The sequence below is a fragment of the Podarcis muralis genome, chromosome 11 (assembly GCF_964188315.1).
Source record: "Podarcis muralis chromosome 11, rPodMur119.hap1.1, whole genome shotgun sequence".
Taxonomy (NCBI): domain Eukaryota; kingdom Metazoa; phylum Chordata; class Lepidosauria; order Squamata; family Lacertidae; genus Podarcis; species Podarcis muralis.
In genome coordinates, this window is record NC_135665.1 from 22,542,004 (window position 1) to 22,560,638 (window position 18,635).

Consider the following 18,635-nt stretch of genomic DNA (forward strand, 5'->3'; position numbering starts at 1 on the left):
TAGGGAAGTTTTTTTTAATGTTTCATGTCTTATTATGTTTTTATATATGTTGGAAGCCACCCAGAGTGGCTGGGTCAGCCCAGCCAGATGGGCAGGGTATAAATAATAAAATTATTGTTATTATGGAATAGGATGCCTCTATTTTCATCGGAGAAATGTTGGAGGGTATGTATCTGCAGGGCCAAAGGCTCCACACACCTGAGGCTGAATTGGGATGTTTATTTGGGTCATGGGAAAATTAAAAGGAAGGGAGATTTTAACTGCAGTCCTCCAGACCTTGCATTTCGTCATCATCAATGTCATCATAATCTGTAACTTCAGAAAAAGAACTCTCTGCTTTACATCACTGTATATGAGAACACAGTCAGGCCCAGTACATTATTAAAATATAAGGACAACTGTTCCCAATGGGACGTGTTAATAAGAAGCTAAAACTGTTTGCATAAAGATTATAGCAAAGCAAACACTTGAAAAAATTATTCCGATTCATCCTTATTTTGAAACAGATTTGCTTTGAAAATGTACACATCCCTTTCATGTTCACTTTCTGAAAATATTCTGGTAAATAATTTATCGGAAGGAATGTTCTTGGGAATGGTACACTGTGAGCAATAATTGCAGAAAGAATCTTGCACAAGGAACATTTTCATTTCAAACGAGGTGCATGTCTTACGACTTGAGAGACTAACCATAGAATTCTCATCTTGAATATGAAAGATGGGAACTATAGTGAGGTGATCCCAATATGCACCAATATCATTCAGATGAACCGTTTTTAAAAATTAACCATGGTGTTTTGGAAACCTGTAAGTTTCTAATTTTGCGTAAATCCAGAAGGGGGGCATTAGATTAATACACACATTGCTGTAAATTAGAATTGTCACCTTTGATCAGGCAAAATACAGGACAGGTTGGGGGGAATTAGAGGGGATAAATGAGGTATGGAATTATGTGACCCCCAAGCCAAGGAGATAAGTAACTATACAGCCTTTAGAAGACATCTGAAGGCAGCCCTGTATGGGGAAGGTTTTAAATGTTTTGTTTTGTTTTTATATATGTTGGAAGCCACCCAGAGTGGGATATAAATAATAAAATTATTATTATCATTATTATGGAATAGGACAGGCTTCCTCAACCTCGGCCCTCCAGATGTTTTGAGACTAAAATTCCCATCATCCCTGACCACTGGTCCTGCTAGCTAGGGATCATGGGAGTTGTAGGCCAAAAACATCTGGCGGACCGAGGTTGAGGAAGCCTGGAATAGGATGTCCCTATTTTCATCAGAGAAATGTTGGTGGGCACATGATCCAGCGAGATTTTTCTTGTGTTCTTAAGGACTTGTAATGTACGGTTCACAGGGTTGTGCCCTGTTTATTAAAACACTGCCCTTAAATCCTTTGAACACACAAGCATACACTGTGAGAGACTACTCTCTTTCCTCCCTTCTGTCTCTGACCACTGAAGGCAAGCAGGATGTGAAGCTCTGAGGAGGAGGAGAGTGCAAGTTTGTCACAGCTGAGCTCCTTCAAAGCAGCACCACAGAGTGCAGCCCATGGCATTATGGGAGGAAGGAGACCTGGGGAGAGGGAAATCTCTGGTATCTTTATGACAAACAAACACAGCATTGTGCACTCTTTGGGGAGGAGGGGAAAGTAGGACTCCTAGGTTTACAGTCCCAAGAGGCCTCTCTCCCCCTTTGATATTAGATCTCAGTACTTAAATACACATACCTCAAGGCTGCTTTTACAGCATCTGTGGGGAACATAAGCCTGAACACAGAAACAGATTGTATACTTCCTTACATCAAGGAAGGCTCGCATGGAAAACAACAAAACGCAAGTAAGAGAAATCTTAGCATTACCAGTTATCCTCACTTCAAATAAGTCGCATCCCTTGTTTGAAAACAAACAAGCATTTTGGGAGAATACAATAAGCCAAAGTAGAAACAATTTGGTTCAGGACATCTCCTCCTCCATACACCTTTATGGAACAGGCATTATAACACCAAGTACGTGGGTGGTGCTGTGGGTTAAACCACAGAGCCTAGGACTTGCCGATCAGAAGGTCAGAGGTTCAAATCCCCGCGACGGGGTGAGCTCCCATTGCTCGGTCCCTGCTGCTGCCAACCTAGCAGTTCGAAAGCACGTCAAAGTGCAAGTAGATAAATAGGTACCACTCCGGTGGGAAGGTAAATGGTGTTTCCGTGAGCTGCTCTGGTTCGCCAGAAGTGGCTTAGTCATGCTGGCCACATGACCCGAAGCTGTACACCAGCTCCCTCAGCCAATAAAGCGAGATGAGCGCCCCAACCCCAGAGTCAGTCACGACTGGACCTAATGGTCAGGGGTCCCTTTACCTTTTTGCCCCATATCTAATATGATCTGCTACTTGCCACATTTTTATAAAGACCCACTTCCACACCTTCTGCATGCAAAGGAGATGCTCTGCCACTGAGTTACAACTTTCCCCCAGATCTAGTCATGAAAATGCAAGCATACATATTCAAAGTCACAAAGGCAGGCATGGGGTCAAGCTGGGTGCGTCACCAGCAGTGACAAAGGCAAAGTAGATTCCATGAGTACTACGGGAAGCGAAGTCTTTAAATTATGCATTATTATTGCCAACTAGATTTCTTACCCACCCTTCACCCTAAGGTCCCAGGGTGGGTTGCTACAATGTTAAATGCAATATTAAAATTGGTTAAAGGAAAATCAGCGGGTCCTAAAAATATATTTCAGGTGCCAGGGGTCAGGATAAACAGGTACACCTTCAGCATGTAAAAGATAAAATGGTAAAGGACCCCTGGACGGTTATGTCCAGTCAAAGGTGACTATGGTGTTGCGGCGCTCATCTCACTTTTAGACTTAGGGAATTGGCATTTGTCTGCAGACAGCTTTCCAGGTCATATGGCCAGAATGACTAAACCGCTTCTGGCGCAACGAGAATACAGTGACGGAAGCCAGAGTGCATGGAAGCGCCGTTTACCTTCCCGCCACAGCGGTACCTATTTATCTACTTGCACTGGTGTGCTTTCGAACTGCTAGGTTGGCAGGAGCTGGGACAGAGCAACGGGAGCTCACCACTGTTGCGGTGATTCGAACTGTTGACCTTCTGATCAGCAAAAGCCCAAGAGGCTCAGTGGTTTAGACCACAGCATCACCCATGTCCAATGTTCAGCATGTAACAAAAACTGCACAATGAAAGTGTAAGATGGACCTCTGTCGGCAGGGGTGGACTTTGGTCTTTCATATTTCAGCAGTGCTCTGTGTGAGGCCAAAATTTGGTGTCCCACACACACATCTTGCCTTCTGTTCTGCTCAGTTCACTAAGTCATAGTTGCGGTGCCCCCTAAACTCGGCACCCAGTGCAGCAGAATCAGTCACACTGCCCTAAATCTGCCTTTCCTGCGGGGAGAAAATTCCACAACTTAGGGTTCCCACAGAGAATGTCCCCTGTCAGCCAACATCCCTTAAACCTGTGAAGGTGAGAGGACCCTTTCTACCAATGTTAGCACCTCACATGGTCCACAGGGAAGGAGGCAGTCTTTCAGACATTGGGTCCTAAGTCTTTCAGGACCTTAAATACTAATGTGACCACCTTAAATCATCCCTAGAACCAAACTGGCAACTGCTGCGGCTGTTTTATAATAGGGTTGTGTGTGTTCAAAATGGAACCCCAGCCAGTTTTGGCCAATTGGAAGTTTCTAAGTTATCTAAATGAGGGCAGCCCCATTTTACAATAATCCAATATGTAAATTAAATGGTAACAGTACTAATATAATAATAATTAGCTGAAAGATTTGAGAACAGAAACCAAGTCCTTCTGCGTTTGGTACAGCAGTTTATACACAGTGAGTGCTAAATTCATATTTAAAACAGTAGGAGCTGTTGTGCAATAATCTGACCCATGTAGAGAACGCCAGTGTGTTCAGTGTCATGTCACCGGAATAGCTGAAGGCAGAATGTGACCCCTTTAAAGCGAACATCTAAAATGGTATGATTAATTCCATGTATCTGATTTTAAATTCAGTTTGAATGCACATGCCTGTGTGTCCAGTGTGTGGCTAGGTTTGCATGCTCATTAATTTCCACAAAACAACATATTATTGATGTGTGTGCTGTTTTACCCCTATTAGTTACAGATGATAACCTATGTTTGCATTTAAATTAGTGGTGACATCTAATTGAGTTGTAACTGAGCTGCGGCCGGCAGTCCGAGCTGAACTAAGGGAGCATTTTAGAAAGTGACTGTGGAGAGAGATAAGAGATCAGCCCGTCGGGCCTGCCCTTGATGCCTTATGCAACTTAGGACAATAAAATCAATACAATACAATTAAGCAATAATTTCATTATGGGAAAGATACAGTGAAGCTAACGATGCCCCATGTACTGCTGATAAGCCACACAAAAATATACCACACATCAATAAAGGCTTGTTATTTTAGCCAAGTTTGCAATTCCCACATTGCAAACATATTGCAGATTGTATTGACAAGATGTTTTTTATGGTAGTTGCTTAGGTTAAAAGAAGTCCTTTGCCTGTCACATTGAATCACTGGAAGTGGCCTTTAGTTATGGCTGAACTAGTGTATTACCCTGTTATGAAATGAGAGGAACTGCTTCTTCTCCCCAGATGTTAAGAGTGTCATTGCCGTCTTTCATCACAGGCAAACAAAAACAAAAAAAACCAGCAAAGGTTGTCAGTTCATTTCCTACAGTATTTACTTGCCACCAATAGGTTTTTAAGAAGGGTTGTTTTTTATAACCTCTAGAGAGGTTAGTGCAAAACATTCCCATTAACTGAAGAACTGTAGATTTTATTCCATTATAGCAAGGAGGCAATATATTCATCATCAAAGACTAGACTGAGTTTAGAACCACGATCCACAAAGCCATCAATAATGTTGTCATAATCTGAATACCTGTTAAACCACCCAAAGATAAGAAGTTCAACATTTGAAAATTGACTGCAAAAGTTAACAAACATTGACTTCACCATGCCATTTTTTAAATAAAAGAGAAAACTCCATGCCTTACTCCATTGTGGCATTTTTCTTCCTCTCACATTTAGCACAGCAAGGGACAAGACTTTGGGATGGAGAGCAGTTGAAATTATCCAGCTCACAATTGTGTCCAAAGTGTGTTGAAAAGATCGTATTTTCACCGTATACTAATCTAACTGATTTAATGTCAAAATAGAGAACCTTCTGTGAAAAGAAAAGCTGTCATACTGCTTGCGTCACCAGTTTCTGAAGGCATCAAAAGGAACTGACAATAATGTAGGACTTCCAGTCTAAAGTTCAGTTGGTACTCCAGCCCAGACACCGAACTCCCTTATGTACAAGCTTCACAATTCACATAAAATGAGAGGAACGCTTTGTGCGTCCAAAAAGCGTGTGTAATGCTCCTGTTGTCCAGTGAAATGAAGAAGGAATTTATTTCACACATAGGAGCTCTGTGAGAACGCATCAAAGGCACTGATTAATTCAAAGGTATTGTTACAATCTATAATATTATTTAATAACAGGTATGTGCAATGATTCTTTTATACTTCAGCATTTTAAAATCCTGTTTATTTACTGGATATTTTTCTCCGAAAAGAAATATTTCAAGAATTCTGGAAGTCTTGAACGTAAAGAAGGAACTTGCACCATTTTGTACTCTTTGTAAGACAGGAGCAATAGCTGGTTTTCTACAAATATTCACCACCCAACAGAACCATTTAATCCTTGGTCCCTTTTGCTCAAAGAGTTTTGATGGCAACAAAGCTTATTCAGTTTGCATGTGCCACAAGGAATCCTTAGTTCTGTATGAATAAAACCGTTGTAACATAATAATAATAATAATAATAATAATAATAATAATAATAATAATAATAATTTATTATTTATACCCCGCCCATCTGGCTGGGCCTCCCCTACACATATGCATTTGAAGTGTAGTGTATTATATATCTTCTTTGTTAAACCTACAAAGCTAAAGTCTTGAAAGCTTTGCGTGAGTTTAAGTCATTGCTGCTGCCGGGAGTGCTGGAAGGAAGACTGCTCCCCTCTGCAAGGCCCATTTCCACCTGGCCTAGGAGGCAGGGCCCAGAGTTACCCTGAACAACTAAAAGAGGCTTCTGGGAGGCCAGAGGGACACTGATGGAACAACTCTTGGGTTGGGCCAACTGGCTAAAATGTTTTGCAGTTCTAATTTTGTTTCCTCTGTTTTATTTTTCTTGGGTTGATGTTGGTTAAATGTTTAGTTGGGGTTGATGGTTATTTTAATTTGGGTATAATTGCAAGCTATTTATTATTGTTGTTATTTTTTTTAAAATGAATTTTTATTAATTTACATCAAAAGAAAAAAACAAAAAAAGCATATTAGTTTCACATCAAAATTTCACAACTTATTCCTTTTCAGGACTTCCTCCAGCTTATCCGTAAATCATCCGTAGTTATAATTTAAGTTACGCATTTCTTAATATTGTTGTTGTTATTGTTGGTGGTGGTTTAATGCTTGTATGTGATTTTTTTTAAATGTTTGATGTGTTGTTGTGTTTGTATACATGTTGTAAGCTGCCCAGAGTGGCTGAGGAAACCCAGCCAGATGGGTGGGATATAAATTAAGTTAAATTAAATTAAATTATTAATTTAATTTATTATTATTATTATTACTACTACTACTACTACTACTACTACTACTACTACTACTATTCTTGCATTGATCCCTTTGAGACGCATGCAGCTAAAACTTCATGCACGTGGGAGTAATTGTTAGCCCATTTCTTTTTCTTGATATTTTGGTTCAAATTCAATTCTCTCTCTCTCTCATACTCAAATCAGATAGACATTTAGAATAGATGAATAAAACGTCTTTGGGGAATTGCACATTTCCTCATTACTTTGCTATCTTCCTTGTTCAGGGTATTAACAGTAGACTGACATTACCCTTTTTACAGTTGTGAGGTAAATGAATCGATACTTTTCGCCCACTGGATCTTTTGGTGATTTGAATTGTCCTCATGAAGAGCCCTGTTTAATTGTAGTCATGAGGGGAAGCAGTAGCTTGGTTAGACAGCAGGATTATTGGCTACGTATGAGCTGCCTGCCACCCGACACATCTTCTAAAAATGACATTAGTTCTTAATCATTTGCATTCATCTTCAAAATACCTTGCATGGGAAATTGCTGCAGGAATCGCCAGGAAAGAATATATTTCTTTGGTGAACACAGATCAAAGTGCATTTGGGGTGGTGTGACTTCGGTCCTCTATGTTAGATTTCTCATATGGCAAAATAGTAGCATATTTCACATCCTCACATCCTAAATATGTTTTCTCCTAAACGTAAGTCCTATTGAATTTGATGTAAATAAATAGTTCTCTTCCTCACCCCAGTTCTGTCATTGACTGATGGAAGTGAGCCCTTAGGGAACTGTTCTTTATCAATATTGATCAATAATGTAAAGCATGAGTATGTGAAAAGTGCCTCCAATTTGACCGCAGAGGTCTGACTAAGAGGGGAGGAAAAGAGGAAACTACTTGGGTTCATAGCTGTCAACTTACAGATTTGAAAATAAGGGACCAGCAGCCTCAAAAATAAGGGGTCAGCAGCCAAAATAAGGGATTTTCAGAGCACAGGTAGGTTCAGCTTCTGAGCCCCTCCAAACCAAAGGCAGAAAGCCCAGTCAGCAGCCAACCCAGCAAAGGGGAAACCACCGTCACCTCTCTGCTGGGAAGCGCTGAGCAAAGGCGAGTCCCCAGGCAATACGGCCGATTTGATCAGCACAAGGCATGCAAGCTCCACCCCCCAGTCATTTTTAGACTCCTTATTGGGTGGGCAACGCAGCCAAGCAACACAGTTGGAGCCTCCCTCCTCCCTGGCCAGCAGAGAGGGAGGGAGAGGAGCTGCTTCCTTTGAAACCCCGGAAATTTAAGGGACATCATCAATAAGGGACAGCAGCAGGACACGGTGCTGGGATAAGGGACTATCCCACCAAATAAGGGATGGTTGACAGCTATGCTTGGGTTTTGTGTTTGTATCTCACTCCAGTACTATCTCTGGGAGCCACAAGCTGTTCCATGATGCTCCCTTGAAATGCTTGCTTGCATCTTGATTAAACCAAGAGGAAAAGTTCCTCCCCAAACTTTCGCAATCAGTAGGTACTGCATGGGGAGATGTGTGGCTGGCAAATCAAATTTCACTGTACTGCATCATTTTACAAGGTTTACGTTAGACTACGTGCACAACAGGGCTAATTTACTTCAGTATTTGGTTTCGGATGCTCTCTGTATAAGCAGCAACAAATTCCAACACTGATAAGATTCATTTGCTGCTCTAATTGGTGTCATACTTTCTAAAATGTGGGTTGCTGTTCCATTTCATTTATTCTCAGTAAACATTAGGGAGTGAGCCTTTCTTCACATTGCAAACACACCATTTTTTTATTTTTTTTAAGAGATATTTTCTATTATGCAGCTATGCTTTTATATTGCCTGGTAAGTGGCATAACCGAAAGATGAATCTTGCCAGGCTTATTTTTAGGAGTAAGCTTTGACAGCTGTCTGCAAATTGACTGTATTCCCTTCCCCCTGGTCCAGCTGATGTAATGCATCCCGGATGGTGGTCTGACAGCATAAACATTGACAAGATTTTGCCATTCACTGTCTTTTAGTTAAAGAGTAATTTTGTCTCTCTATGCTCTGCAGTTTGCTATGGAAATGGAGACATACTTCAAGGGCTGATGGACAACCCTGCTGTGCGTAACTAACAGGTGCCACACAGATAGATTTCACTGCCCCATGCCCAGTACAGAGGGGCTGTCAGAGCATTTAGCCTTTTACTGAGTGACTTCTTAGACCACAGGAAAGCATAAACTACTTTCTTATTGCAATGAGGGGCAAAAAAGGGGTGGGAGATATCACAATTAGACAGTCTTGTATTCAAATGACTAGATTTTCAAGTTTACACTGTTTAAAACCCAGTCTGCAATCTCATGTGTCATTACAAGGGATTAAATCCCTCTGGATTAAATAGTGCTCATTTCCAAGTAAACATGTTTAGGATTTGGTTGTTAACGCCTATTTCTTACACATTTCCATCAGAGTTTATTTAACAGAAGCTCTTCTGGATTTTGCACAAGTTGGCACTGGTTCTTCCTAATGTACAACTGAAAATGGTGGATGTTAATCTTTAGCTGAACAGCACAAGAAAGGGAAAAGAGTTGAAGAGCAGTACAGATTAAGAATGATGGTTTTGTTTTTATTCTCAGATACTGCTTGCTGAACTGTAAAACCATCACTAAAAGAAAGAGGGGAAAGAAGGCTGAACTTCTCTCAAGTTTATTGCCCACAAAGGGATCAAAAACTGTGCAGTAGTTTTATTTCTTTTCAATTTTACAATTGTGCTGGAGCTCTTGTGTGAGAAATTGTCCCACTCTTTCTGGCCTTTCCAGTTTTCAATAGGCTTGCTGCATTTTCAAACAAAAAGCTGCTTGCTCTTCTCATCTCGGATTTACGTTGGGACAAGAATGCAAAGGCTGTGTGTGTACAGACACAAAAAGCAAAATAGTCTGCTGCATGTAATCTGCCCATGTAATAGCATGTGGGTTTGGGTGAGCATCAAAGCTGCAGTGAACTGTTCACCTCCACGGCATGCTTGAACAAAAATCCCTACTAAGTTCACAAACTCAGTGTTGTTTTCCCATGAAGAAAACTCTTTAGTACAAAGACCTGAATGTGCCAATTAAGACAGGAAAGGAGGCTGCAATCTGGGGGAGAAAAACTCTTTGGTGGCAGCTGGATGTCTCTCAGCCTGAGTCTAGAGTGTTATGTGTTTGTGAGTGCAAAACGCCCTTAAATTCCTAGGTCCGGTGGGTATCAGAATTTAATTAAGCTCGGGGTGCTAAACTGTGTGCTAGACACTTTGAATGCCCTTGAATCAGCAAGTGGTAAAAGCTCATTAAGCCAGGCTAGTTTCCTTTTTAAATAAGAGCTTGGTTGATGGGCCATTAAGAACAGAGGATCAAAAAGACCCTAGACACATGTTTCAATTTTCCTCTGTGGGATGTTGGAGGGTATGGAATATATTGGTTTGATATGCATGTATCATCATGAACCACACTGCAACCATAGTATTATGTAGCATTTCAATGAGACAGAGTTTTTCAAGATTTTCAAGGGTCCAAGAGCACAAATAATGTGTTCGCAAAGTAATTAATTGCACACTCTTGATTCTTGTAGCCATTTTGCCCATCAGTTTGGTAAGTCAACCCCAAAGCTAAAGCTGGACTTTGCTGCATCTCCATATTAATTGATCCAGAAATAATCTTGATTTTATGAAGCCATTTCTGTTATATTATATTTCGTTTTGATTTAAATGGTCAATCTGTGTCCATGCTGTACCACTTCAGATATCAGAAGGGGACACATATAACTGAATATTTCCCAATGGAAATATCCTTCTCCTTCATGGAAAACGAGATGTCAGGGAGAAGAGCTCACATGCTAGTTAGGTCATGTATTCACAAGTGACCACAGGAAGAATGACCGCTGGGAGGAGCACAGAGAGAAGAAATGCCACGGTGTCTCTGTAGCAATGAAACCAGATGACTTCATGTGCCTTAGCTGCAATAAAACATGTCTCTCCTCTATCGGTCTTTACAGCCACAGCAGACTCTGTGATTCTCCAATGATTTGATTTTACGCTCAAATGTGCACCGTAGGTAGTTTTATATGTATGGATTTTTATTTTCTTGTTGGCAATTCCCAGTGTGCTATTTGACATGATAAAACTCAAACACATCTTGTATACTAACAGCAAACTAATTTTCCAAGTATAGATCCGTATATAACCAGAGTGGCACCATCCAGAACTAGGAGGTGTCAGCCCAAGGTCTGTGGAAGAAACATGAGGAACCTCAAGGTTGCAGAGGTACAGTCTAAACAAAACACCCTAAAATAGCCTGATGAGGTCTGAGCATACTCACTGGCTGCAGAATGCTGGCTGGCTCTTTTGCGGCGGTGAAGGAAAAACAGAAGGGAGCAGGAATGGAATAGTGTATCCTTAGAAGGGATCATGGCTGGCTGTCTAGTTCCCTAAACAGAAGCACAACACACTGCAACATTTTGTTGCAAGGCCACACATTCTCTCTTTACTGTGAGCTGCTTTAGTCAATTGGGTCCTCCAATTGGGCACGAATTGTGGTGAGACCTGGACAACCAACACCTTGTGTTGTGGATGGGTTCAATTGGTAAGCCACAACACCTGATTGGTATGTCCCTCGAAGCTGGGTGCAATCTGGCCAATGGGGCGCAGTCAAAACACTTCAAGGGACCTATTTATGCCCATGCACCTGATCCAGAGCTTCCTCTTTTGGCACATGCATTTGGAACACCCACCCACCTCTTCCTGCTTTTAGGGCTTGTTGCGCTTGACCTTGCTATGCTGTCGTGTGTCGTCTGTTGTTGGAGCACAGCAGGAATTTTCCCTATTTGGCTGATTGGCTATTGCCATTTGGGTTTCGCCTGCCATGTAGCAAATCATCACAACTTGTAAGGTTGTGGATAGGCTCTGGTGCAGGTGATAGGGATGGGAGAACGCTCTCGTCATCCCTATGTGAAGGGTATTCCGTTAAAGGAATCCAGGTACTTGATGGTTTGGTCAACCCTTGTGAGGGTGTTGTGCCCGTGCCTGAGTCCAGGGGGACATTTGGGTGGTGGAGTTGGCCTGTGCCCGGCTTTCCGCTTATCCAGGTGTTCACCCTTGGCTGACCTATGCTGGTGCCCTGGGTCAGCGCTACCTGCATGGCAAGGAGCTAGTCGAACCAGAGTCTATGCAACCAGTCACTTTCTGTAATCAATAAAGTTGTGGCCTAAATTCTGCCAAAAACCAAACCAAAAAATTGAGTCAAGTGTGAATTTATTTAGGGGGGAGGTTTCTGGGTCTGAATACGCAATTATTGTAACAGGAGAGAAAATATTAAACAAGCTCAGAAACATAAACGTTTTCCATCTGAGTGAAAACAAGACCTTTGTGAGTCAATAATTCTAGATAGCAGGGATAAGAGCTGCCAGTTGGAGCAGGCTGTTCTGACCCGAATGAAGAGCTGTTCAAAGAAGCACGTTCAGCTTTCTTCCACCAGCCCAGCATAGCAACCGGCACCAGAAAAGCCAGTCTGCCTTTGTCTCCAACTATCCTCTTAGGAGTATGGACAAGGTAGGTAGGAAATCACTTCAGGAATCAGTGACATGCTAGCATTTTATTTATCCCTTTTCTTTCTTTCTCAGCTCTTGGAAACATTCTCAAGTCTACAAATCAGCTTCGGGACCCCACTGAAGAGCAGGGGACTGTGATGAAAATTAGCCCTCTGACAATTGCCGCGAAGTGAGGATGAGAGGCCTGTTATTTGTGCTGGGTGCCAGCTCTTTCATTCTGCTGTAGCTTTTAATCACCTTGCCTGAAGGATTGTGTCAGTCATGGCTTGTTATTCCCCCCCCCCTCTGCCTCTTCATCTGCTAATGTGAAATGCAGTCCACTCTAAATATTCTTTCCAGAGTTAGCGTAACATAACATGGTGTAATGTTAGGCCTGCTCACTTAATAGACAAAACTGTCATGAAATGTCACTCATCACGTGCAAAACTTTATTAAGCACAGTTTGTAATTCAGCAGTCACCCAGCTGATGTCCTCAACCACCTTTATGGAAAATCCATGTGTTTCATTTCATTTCTTCTTCTTCTTCTTTTATCAACTCTAAAACTAAAATAAAGGAAGCGGGGTTACTTAGTTTGACAGTGTGTCCAGGAAGGCTGAGTAGGGCCAAATTCTCCAAAACTTGCTTCAGTTTGACTAATTAAATATATTAAAGCCAATGTGGTGTGGTGGTTAGACTCTTGAGCTAGGAACTGGATGACCAGGGTTCAAATCTTTTCTCATCCATGAAGCTCACTGGGTGGCCTTGGGCTGTCAATCACTCTCCTACCTTCACAGGGTTGTTGTGAGGATAAGATGGGGAGGAGAACTATGGAGCACCAGAGAAAGGGAAGGAAGGAAACAACTTTCATTTCTCCAGTGCTGTTGCTCACACCACAGAACCTATCAACATTTGAAAGGTATGCGGTGGTTTCTGGGGGTACCAGGGCAGTTGGGATGGAAGGATAAGATGAGGTGGGAGCTTTTTGTCCTACAGCTTCCATCTTCCCTAGCAATCATGGCCAGTGACCAGGAATTATGGGAATTGTAGTTCAGCAACAACTGAAGGCCCCAAGGTTTGCCACACTGGAGTTAAACTGAGATAATGTGACTGGCTTCAGGTCCACCAGTGAGTTTGATGTGTAAGTTGGGGTTTGAATCACAGTCTAACTCTCCAGCTTTCTGTGAGTTCACCAGTTCTTCCTATGAGATAGCAGCCGTCTTTGTTTTGTAATAATTGGAAGCAATGGGAGACAAACTCACTCCTTTCCCTTCATAAATTACATTGTCTTTCGAGAAGGCATTGCCTTGCTCTGGTGTCACACTTCATTTTGCCAGATCCTAATAACATTGTTGTTAATTTGATTGAGCATAATGAGATACTGAACCGCATCCAAAATCTATTCTGATTTCTATGTGGGGCATATGCCAGGACAATTTAAAAACTCAGAGCATCCAGGCCGCTTCTTTTCCAATGCTGGATGAAGCCTGGGGTCAGCTTCAAATTTGAAACTCACATATAAATCTCTCTTTCCATGCAATAAAATGTCCTGTTCCCTAGTGTGCCCCGTATCTTGTAGGCCACTTGTTTCAGCTCTCTGTGGCTGTATTTATTTCTGACTTTGATTAGTTTGATTAGTTCAGGTAGGATGATTTATTCAATTTGCTTTGTCAAAAAACAGGGCTAATTGAAGTTATACACTGAATTCATTAGGCCACGCAAATTGCAACACAGATTTTGGCTGATTAATTAAGCTCCAGCCCATAGACTGCATCTCTCTAGAGCAACCTCCATCGATTTTAGAGAGGCTACTCTGGAGTAATTTATTTATGAATTGAAGCCAGTGTTTCTACTTCTATATTCCTGTATTTGCTTTCCCTGCAAAATTACTGTAAAACCAAGCAAATTTAACCCTAAATATGTGGCTGCCGCCGAAAGTTGCATTCAATTCCCTCTTGCCAGCCATACACCTAGTAGCTTTGATATTAGGATGTTCTGTGTCATTGGCTGTCTTTGGCTAGGGATGGGGAAACACAGAACATTGCATTGTTATGCCATGAACAAGTTCTACTAGAATCATGAAATGTTAGAGTTGGGGTATTAAGAGAGCCAGTGTGGTGTAAGTGGTTAAGAGCAGTAGTCTTGTAATCTGGTGAACCGGGTTCGCGTCTCCGCTCCTCCACATGCAGCTGCTGGGTGACCTTGGGCCAGTCACACTTCTTTGAAGTCTCTCAGCCCCACTCACCTCACAGAGTGTTTGTTGTGGGGGAGGAAGGGAAAGGAGAATGTTAGCCGCTTTGAGACTCCTTAGGGTAGTGATAAAGCAGGATATCAAATCCAAACTCTTCTTCTTCTTTTTCACCCTTTGCTTAATGCAGGATCTACACTGCAGAATACAGCTGGCCATCCATGCTCTGCTTAGATACTTCCATCTAAAGAGAGTCCGCCACCTTCCACTGCTAAACAGCTCCTAGCATTAGGAAATTTCTCCTAGCATATGTACACAATAGCTGCTTCAAACACAGTGAGGCCATTGCCCTCCACTGCATTTCAAGTCGCATTTATACATTGCTGTACAGACCAAAGAGCAGGTGCGGATGTACTTAACTGATGGCCGTAACCTAATTTGTTTCCCAATGCCAAACTTCACGGAAGTTGTCATCTGCACATGCTCAGTGGCTCCCTGAGATGTGGACACTTCAGCTTACCTGTGGTTTCCATTTTCAAATCAGATGGAAGCTAGTTTGAGAAAAATATGCATCAAACAAGAGCATTTCTCCAGAAGCTACAGGATACCTATGGATTATGGGTAGCATCATGTGCACATGATTTCACACACTAAAATGATCAAGGGAATGGAACAATTTGCCTACAAGGAAAGGCTGCAGCATTTGAAAAGTAAGAGGTGACATAATAGAAGTTTGTAAAATCATAGAGAAAGTTGGGGGAGTGGAATTCTCCCTCTCTCATAACAATAGAAGTTGTGGCTATCCAGTGAAGCTGAATGTTTATCAGGATGGATAAAAGAAAGTACTTCTTCATGCAGAGCACAGTCAAGCCATGGAACTTGGTCCCACATGAGACAGTGATGGCTGCCAACTTCAATGGTTTGGGTTGGGCAAATTCATTGAGGTTAAGGCTACCAATGGCTACTAGCCACTAAGGTAAGGTAAGGGACACAGGTGGCGCTGTGGTCTAAACCACTGAGACTCTTGGGTTTGATGATCAGAAGGTCGGCGGTTCAAATCCCCATGATGGCATGAGCTCCCATTGCTCTGTCCCAGCTCCTGCCAACCTAGCAGTTTGAAAGCCAACCAGTGCAAATAGATAAATAGGTACTGCTGTGGTGGGAAGGTAAACAGTGTTTCCATGCACTCTGGTTTCTGTTATGGTATCCCATTGTGCCAGAAGCGGTTTAGTCATGCTGGCCACATGATCCAGAAAGCTGTCTGCAGACAAACGCCAGCTCCCTAGGCCTGAAAGTGAGATGAGCACTGCTACTCCATAGTCGCCTTTGACTGGACTTAACCATCCAGGGGTTCTCTACCTTTTACCTTTTACTGGCTACAATGGCTATGAACTGCCTACCAGTTTCTGGAAACCAGAGGAGATGTTGCATTCAGGTCCTGCTTGCAGGCCAATCACAGATATCTGGTTGTTTCCTGCGAGAACAGATGCTGGACTAGATGGGTCATTTGCCTGATCCAGTAGGATCTTCTTACATTCACCACTTGTAGGAGCACACTGAAGCCAGATAGTATTAAGGCAGCCACACTTTCATTTTTTCTTCCTTAAGACAAATATTCTAAGTGTGTGTTATGCAATATGAGCAGCTCCCTTTGTTTTCAAGTTCCTGGAGCCCCATCCTCGGGAACACTGGAAACTTTAGGAACAAGCACATCTGGATACGTTTGGTTATTTCGAGCATCTACATTTTTAACGATCACATTTCATTGGAGCACAATTGTGTAAAATTCCTGAATCACTCACTTATAGAATCTTGGGGGATATAATTAGTCTCCGAGAAGCTTAATATTTTATTTTATTTTCATGCGAGTCGGTGATTCTGCCTCCCCTATCCGTTCAGAAATGTAAGCTGAACCGCAGCCAAACTCTCCATGTTCTTCATCCATTTCTTTCCAAACCATAAATTTCCCATCAGCAGCTCCATCCTGGCTAGTGCAGAGAAAGTGGAGAAAACTCCTGGCGTACGTTGAACCCCAAAGGGGATAGCGTAAGTGGTTTTGAGTAGCAAAAGCTATCCCCTCCTCAAAGAAGGAATGGAATTTTGCTTTTACCTTTACTATCTTCCGAGGGAACAAATTTCAGTTACATACTGCCTTTTGCAGTCAAAGCAATAACACAATGTGGAATCCCAGCATGATTGCAGCTACAAGGAACTCGACAGTAATCTATATTTCAGCATTTGGAAGACTGCGTTGATTTAGCTTTTGTCATGGATGTAACACGAGTGAGCAGGTTACAGGGTCAAGCACGGAGCCAACTCTCTGAAGAAATCCCCAGCATGCATTTTTTTAAAAAAACACTAAATGCACAGTTAAAGCACATGACATCTAAAGGATCTTGGGAACTGCAGTTTGGTTAGGGAACTGTAGCTCTGTGAGGGGAAAACTACAGTTCCCATGAATCTTTGGGGAAGCTATGTGCTTTAAATGTATGGTGTACCTCTGCCCAGAGAAATCCTATGCATGCCTACTCAAGAGTAAGCCCTGCTGCATTTTGTAGGGTATGATTACATATTTAGCTACATTTTCTGGTTTGATGGAGCTGGAGACATTCTCATAGGAAGGAAAGTACAGGTTCCCAAGCTGTTTCACTGGGATTTCATATGAGATGCCCCCAGACAGAAGAAACGTATTCTGAATTCTGGTATGGCACTGTGGGAAGGCAGAAGACTAGTAAATGGGCATCAAAAGACACAAACATTTGCTCCAAGTTATCTGTAGGCAGCTCACAGTTTTCCTCCTTTGTTTTTCCTGGAAGTTTAAAATTGCATCTGGGGAAAGTATTGGACTAAGTTATGGAAGCCTACAGACACCAAAGCACTGAACCAACCAATATGGCTTGCCAATCATTCCCCTGTGTATTTATTTCTACACATGTATTCCAAAATAACCATTTTCGTGATTCTCGCCAAGGAAAATAAGATCAGAACAGTGCAAGCCTATCTGTTTACTCAGAAATAAGCCTTGCTGCATTCATTTGGACTAGGGCTGCCCCATGTCCGGGATTCCGATGCCGGAAATGGTGTCCAGCTGGAATTTCCAGAAATCACTAAAATGTCGGGGGGGGGGGACCCAGGCGTATGGCAACATAGCCAATTTTCTGGTAAAAAATCCTTTTAAAAGCTTCAAAACTCACCCCCCCCCCCCGGAGCTTTTCCCAAGAAAACCTCAACAACAGCTACCTGGCCTTGGAGCTACCCAACATATGCGAGCACAAGAACTCCATCAATCTGAGTGCCTCCATCAGCCTGAATGCTTTAGCAGGAGTGCAAGGCCAAGGCCAGCCTGGAGTACTGCGTCGGGGCCAGGATGCTGGGTGCTGACTTCCCGCAGACCAGCGGCCCGCTGTACAACTACACGGACAAACTGGAGGCCAGCATGGCCTATGAGCGCCTGGCCGGAGGCCCACCACTGCCCGGCCTGCGTCCACTGCTCAAAAAGCAGGAGTCCGATGAGGCGGCGGTGCTGGCCACCCTTTACTCGCTGCCAGCCAGACCCAACTGCAGCCACCTCCAGTACTAGGTGGCACACTGCACCCAGATGATGGTTCATTTGCAGCCCGGCAGGCAGCCCATGCCACTCCCCAGCCTTCATGGCGATGCCCACCACCCGCACCACGCACACCGGCTCCATGTGGTGGTCGGCGGCAGGGCCGCATCACCGGGCAAGTCCCAGAAGCTGCTGAGTGCCACATGCACTGAAAGTGCAACAACATTGCCACAGCAAGGCCAAGCAGCACAACACCAAGACGCGGCAGAAGGTGCTGGAGCTGAACAGTAACAATAAGAGGCTCCACAAGCGTGTTGAGCAGCTCAGCAAAGAGCTAGAGGACCTGCATGGCATCTTCTGCCAGCGGCCCAAGAGCTGGCTCATTAAGGCCATGGGCAGCTGTGCCCGAGTGTGCCCCCTGACAGAGCCGGACTCCTGCCTGAGTCGCCACTAAGTTGGGCCACTCATTTGCGGCCTCTCCACCCTCTCTCTGTTTCTTGCCAGCAATGAGGGCGCCTGGGGAAGCTCTGGTGTGCAGACTATGGTGGGAGCCTGTGGCCATCACACAGGGTCCCCAGACATTTAACGGTCTATTGATCCCTGTGCCACCACTGTGATCGTTTCCCCACTGCCACCAACCCGTTACTCTCTGGTAAAACACTGGGTCCAGACAGTTGTTAAAAGTGAACCAAAAAAAAAAAAAGTTTATTTTACAAACATTAACAAGT

General features: G+C 43.0%; 1 pseudogene; it reads left to right on the forward strand.

Annotated features, from left to right (window-relative positions):
* LOC144329170 (CCAAT/enhancer-binding protein alpha-like) overlaps positions 1 to 18,361 on the forward strand; it is a 181,402-nt pseudogene extending 163,041 nt beyond the window's left edge.
* Positions 18,362 to 18,635: the final 274 nt, after the last annotated feature.